We start from the raw sequence: 6,589 nt of genomic DNA on the forward strand, positions 1-6,589 counted from the left end.
TGAGTTTTGAGAGATAGTCTTGTAATTTGGAGAAGGGAATTCTTAGGTTTGATTCATATTCTTTTATTGTTACACTTTCATGATTTGTCATTTGATCCTAGTAATGTAATTTGAGATAGCTTTATTGTTGTGAGCTCACATATGTTGTTTGTCATTCAACTCTTCACATGTTGTATTGCTTTTACCTTATGAAATTTCATGCTTTCCTAGTTAGTGTTTCAATGCTTTTCTAGATTAATTTGATTTCAGTAATTTAAATTAGATTAGTTCCACTTCGGTCTTGCATATATAGTGCATGTGCTTCGTAAGCCTACGAACCTCGGGTTGACAAATTAAATAGTTGGAAAAATACTACAACAGAATTAAACGACAATATTTTCACCCAACAAGGGGGACTAATCCTTCTTTCAATCGAGATAGATTTAGGATTTATTTTATGTTACTTGCATATTTGATTAGATATGCATTTAGTTTTAATTATTGCATTCTATAAGTTCTCTTACACAGGGGAAAACTTTAGAGTGGCTTGGTTGAGCCATAAATTCAACTTAAGGTCACTTTCTTGCATGAGCTCTGCAAGAGGGCATATCTAATGTCTCTTTTCTATTGGCAAGTAATAAACATACTATAAGCTAACAAAAAAGGGGAGAGAGTAACTAGACCCAATTGAACTAGTCATAACCACCATTCCAAATGGAAAAGGAACTTATTTAAGGTCCCGACCGGGTGGTTTCCCTTACATGTCGAGGTCATTTTTGACCATCAACACCATGGGAATTTTATTTATATATATATATATATATATATATATATATATATATATATATATATAGAGAGAGAGAGAGAGAGAGAGAGAGAGAGAGAGAGAGAGAGATTAACATAAATGAATACAAGATCATCAGGGCATTTTGTTGGTATCTAAATTCCCTCTGTTGAGGTGTAGCACGAAATCCATTATACTGAACAAAAATTGAATTTTATTCTATTAAACAATGAAAGGAAATCTAACTACAAAATTTAAAGCACAACTATTCTATAAAACTTGGAATTGGAAATTATTCTAGAAAGCAGTGACAAACAATGATATGTTGACAAAATTTCAAGTGCAAGAGCCTCCATGTCTTATCAAAATGATGAATAGAACAAACATGAAAATGAAAGCAATTCTTGGAAAATACTTCATGGAAAGTGTTTTTTGGATTTTAAAGTTTATATTGAGTACTCAACCTGTAACAGACAAAAAAAAAGAAAGTAAGCAAACTATATTGAAAACTGAGTATTCAAACATCTAAAGAGATTAAAAAATAAATCGAAGCAAATAATGTGAAAATGAGATTAAAATAACAACTATACTATCTCACAACTCCACAAAGGGGCCTCCTGGTGACTGTGAGGAATTATAAACTCAGATCACTTAATTCAAATCACCAATTTCATTAAGAGTTGCGCCATATCAGAGATTACATTCATTGGGGGAAGAAAAAGAGTTCTTCTTCTTCAAATAGTTGCAACAATTACAAGTTAATATTCATAATTGACATTTGATCCCCCCCCCCATCAAAGAGACTGCACTTTATAGAGTTTTTTAGCAACAAGAAACTCAAAATTCCATTGCATGAATTTTGTCCATGAGATTTCAATAAATCAGTTTGAAAATAAAATAAAATATAATTTAAAGGTTTCTAGGATCAAAGATAAGTCCATATCTGATCACACTTATCTCCTTTCCATGAATTTTCTAAATAATAGCTCGTTCCAATCCTTTTGGTGACTGGGCGTTGACTGTGAAATTACCAAACCGTTTGCTCATGCAATCTGCAAAATAGGGTTCCAAAGAACCCCAAAAATCTCTCAAATGGTAACGGATTTTAGAAATCTTCTCATTTAGAACCTAATTGGGCCCGTGCTGAAAAAAAAATCATGTTTTCGTTTTCCGAAATTCATTTTAATTTGCTCAGAAAATGTGTTTGAAGTTTACTGGTCAAAACTGCTGCGTTTTTCCTTTGATCTTTTGCTGGAAGTCCACACATGCGAGTTGGGTGGAGTTTGACCAATACAAATCCATATTGGAGCTTATAGAAACCAAGTCCAAGTGTCATATTTCCTTCTAGAGTGGCGCTACTACCTCAACCATGGAGATAGTTATGAAAATTTGATTAAACTGCAGAAACTTGAATTGGCCAAACTTTCATTAGTAAACCATTCATAATTCTTCTTAATCTATTAAAAATAAAGGAAAACTATGTTAATTAACCAATTAGACATATATAGGCAAATCATGAAGAATTATGGTAAAAATGGTGGCAAGTGAGTGAAATGGTGCTGTTATCACTGAAAATGCTGTTGCCAAAAAATTTTTAGCCTAGCTTAAAGACTGGGTGTTTTCGCAGCGCCTGAATTCTTTTTTAGCAGTTTCGCAGCGCTACCTGTTTAAGTGGTTTCGTAGCGTGCTACGGAATTGGGGATTTGTTCGAGTTTTCAGTGGAGGCCCAAATCCTAGCATGCCTATTGTACACTGGCTACAACTGTTGTGGATGAGGTTGATGTGCTTAAAAGGTCTAATGTCAGATCTTTCAGATAAGATTGAAGATATCAAGGCAATGATGTCAGCTCCACCGTTGCCTGAGGTTCTTCAGGCTCTTTATAATGAAAAGAACGTTTCTCAGGATAAAAATGCTTCCTAATTGCTAGTCACTTGAAAGAAGGAAATGCATCTAAAGTTTTGGAACTCTTGAATTCCTTGTTTCTATTTTACTGCAAAATATGGTACCCAAGGTTGAATGTTTTTCCTATGTATTGTGCTCGGTGTTTCCAATGAATACCTTACAGTTTGTATAGTCACTGCTGCACCGAAAGGATAAAAGGGACCTGAACAGAACGCACTGGGAAATCTATTAGTACTATTTTTGATATTAGGACTATTTGGAGTATCTGCTGCTGGTTGGCTATGGTTAATAGGTAAAGGCTGGTAAATCCTGTTGTCATTCAACTTCAAGTTCTTGAGTTGAAAGTATTAGTCTCGGCCTAAAAGATCAAGACATAGTCAGTCAAACTTCATTCAAAAATATTCCTCAACCGAAAGAGTTCAAATAAGGTCGGGGTGAAATTAATGTTTAGATTATTAAAAATTTGCTCTATATTTGAACTGGGGATGGCTCTTTCTCATTCTCTTATATATATATGGGCGTTTATAGTTGTGTTACCTCATCTGCACCTATATATTTTTTCCTGAAGTGGGAAGATACAAATCTCTCAACAAATGCAATGTTAATGAAGGAGTTTTTCCCAAATGATATGTGTCAACACACGGGTCTATATGGGAGCACCGCTTTCATATTATGGCTGAGGACTATACAAATGGGCCGGTGGAGATTTCTTTCCGCTGTGGGTGAAACCGATTATGGGCAGGTGGCAAATTCATTAAATAACATTTATGTCTTGGGCGCAAGTGCTTGATGAAGTGCCAGAGAGAGACGTAGTTCATTATCTTCGTGGCCTGGCTTCACAAGAAATCTTTTTCTACGCAAACGGGTGGCAGAGAAGGTTTGATAGTTGCTGCTGTTGTAATGAAGCACATAATAAAGGATTGGGATGTATTTTCGTCTTTTGTCTTGGCAATGTTCGGAAGTTCTTATCACAGATCATTGAGAATTCAAAAAAGGCCATTAATAAGCCCTTTCTTGTGATTAACTCTTGATCTATTGCCTTCTCAGCTGCAACAACAATCACAGAACAATTCACTATTCAAGTTTCGATCTCGTGATCTACTTTGGTGAGTATAGTACTGCTAACCATTCGAAGCTAACGGCTGTCATTTAATAAAGAAAATATAATCAAGAGTTCTTTGTTATTCCGGAGGTTTGAAACCACTGCTCAGTCTATAACCTCCTGAGATTCTAAGCTGAGGTTATCGAAATTTAGAGCTAAAGCTACAGAATCGAAGAGTGATGTACCGAAGGCCGTTCGGAGAGGATTATTGAAATTGATGTATGAAAGGTGGGTAAGAAATGAGCATATCGAGCCTAAATCTGGCTGAGGCATTGACAATGGATGGAAGAAAGAAGCCTTTGATATTGGCTAGCACCGATGGAGTTGTTAATTCCGTCTTGCTTTCTGGAGAACATGATGGTGAGTCAGATGCCCTAGCAGATTCGTTACCTAATTATTCGAGATTTTGCTCCATGCCTCTCTCTGCAGGGTTTCTGCATCTCCTTAGGGATGTGAAAAATGGTTCTGAATTAAAGGGCAGTTTACAAGAATTGTTGTGCAAGCATGGTGGGAAGGAAGCACCTTACGATGATGCAGCTATTGTGGGATTGGCATCAAGTACAGAAAGGGAGTTGTTTGATGCGATGGATGCAAATCTAGATAAAACACCAACTGCATATCCTGATGCTACCTTTGACAGCATGGGTGTGGCTGCAGATAATCTTTTACTTCCAATGATGACTCACAAGATGAGATGATCAAGATGCAGGATCCAACGGTTTCAGGAAGTGGTAATGAACCATTAGATTCTACCATAAGGCATAAGAAAGGAAGATGTTCAATTGAAGATGATAGGGAGCATGACATAATTAGTGTACTTCGTGAGAATTGTCAGAATATACAAGCGGTTATTCGCAAAACAACTCAAGCACAGATATGCTCCAGCCAGCTAGACAGGGACATGTATTGGAAGGGTATTGAGGTAAATAAACAAGTGCAACTACAAACCAGTGAGCTCGATAGAGAGCTCAAGAGAAAGCAAGGTCAGGATTTAATAGATGTTCTTGGAGGACTTGTAAATGTTGTGAATCGCCTGGTAGACACAATTCAGAACAAGAGCTCTCAACAATTGAATGGACCATGAACCTTTAGGGACATACAAATGAGTTTTGATTTGTCTGAAATGTCTGTAAGCACTTTTAGAATTCCAGAAAATTTTCAATCAATCTTCAATCATGTCTTGGCTTGATGATGTTCAAGATCTTGCAGAACCTTGTATCCAAAGGTTGCTAGATATCATCTACCAGTTTTTCAACATGAGGTTTCTCCTTTGTTTTATCCATCAATCAATGGCGGTTATCCTTCCCAGACCTTTTGCAGCCCTGGATGGACGTCGATTCCAACATTCAACTCAGATAATATTTTTTATGGTCATCAATTTTAACAGCCAGGCTCTATTTATCAACACGTACCTTATCCAGAGAACCAATATTGGTTTTTTCTTTCAGGGGTTCCTCCAACAGAGGCAATTATGCCAGTGTTAGAAGATTTGGGAATACATGGATCCTATGCCAATAGCATTCAGTTTGGAAACAACAAGTCCAAGTCCTTTGGTAGCAGACTTGTTTTTAATTTTTATTTAATGCCTCCGAATAGTTCTTATGTCAAAGGTTTTATGCCTACCGCTTTAAACAATTCCGTTCTGGTGGATACTGCCACTCATTATGATAGTATGAGACCAGCTATGGCACCATGGATGGATCCAAGAAATACAGGGGACCCTCAGCATTTGAGCTCCTGTTCTGTTGCTAAGAACATTGGTTGGTCAACTTTTCAAGATGATGCCTGTGCATGAAGCAGAATTTTCTATGATAAGCATATTTCTGCTTTCGATTTGTTTTGATAGTAATGTCTTCATTGTATTTAAGCGCTAGCCAAAGGAAAATCTTGTCAATAATAACCCTCCCTTTTGAAAGAAAGATAGAGATTACAAAGAACAGATCTATGAAGGCAAAAATGAAGACAGTACAGAGTGTGGCTGTGAGACTGCACTAAAGGAAGAATAGATGAACCCTAAAGGTAGGGTAGCATGTGAAATGTTTTAAGCAGTACCATCATCATGACAGAGCAAATCAAGCAAAAAACTTCACCAGCTGCCCTTGCACTAACTGTAAATGTGTTAAACGCTGTGCAGAAAGGTTGAGGCTATTAACCATACTCATTTACAGGTTGTTCTCATAACCTTGTCCAAAGCATCAATTAGGCATGGTGAATTTTTAAAGGCAGGGAAGAAGACTGTGTTTTTGAAATCACACAGCAGTTTCGTAGCGCGCTACGAAACTGCTGTAGGTGATGATTTTAAGCGCAGAGCAGCTAGTGTGATACTGTGAGCGGGAGTTGAGGAAGAGAAACACCTGTCTATCAATACCACCTACAGCACATCAGAAACATGGCAGCATTTCATACCTGGGGTTATTAAAAGATTTGAGAACATACTGCTACACTTTCGGAGAATGTTGGGAGACAGAGACCGTTAAAATAGAGCACATCTTTTGGTCAATTAATGAGCCATCAGCGCTTTTAAGCATCCAAAGTCAGCATTCCTTGCATCCGTAGCTCAGCCATCTCAGCCTAACTGAAGGAGGACAGCTGTCAAAGATCCGAGAAGAATCAAGCATACGAGGAGAATGGAATTAGTGTTTTAGTTTGATTAGGATTGTGTGTAATTACAGTTCAGCACTTTGTAATTAATGCATTAGTTAAATAGCATGTAGGAGTAGTTAATAGGGCCTTCGAGCTCCCTCTAGAAAGGGAGGAATGTATTCCTATAAATGGATGAAATTAGGATGTAATAGTTGTTGGACATTTTATACAAAAACAG

The 6,589-nt window shown here is 37.1% G+C and overlaps 1 pseudogene; it reads left to right on the forward strand.

The window, feature by feature from the left end:
• Window positions 1-4,007: 4,007 nt before the first annotated feature.
• LOC149209266 (uncharacterized) lies at window positions 4,008-4,852 on the forward strand (annotated as a pseudogene).
• The last annotated feature ends 1,737 nt before the right edge of the window (window positions 4,853-6,589 follow it).

The sequence above is a fragment of the Pinus tabuliformis genome, chromosome 1_2 (assembly GCF_031772625.1).
Source record: "Pinus tabuliformis cultivar Carrire ecotype Pingquan chromosome 1_2, CPIR1, whole genome shotgun sequence".
Taxonomy (NCBI): domain Eukaryota; kingdom Viridiplantae; phylum Streptophyta; class Pinopsida; order Pinales; family Pinaceae; genus Pinus; species Pinus tabuliformis.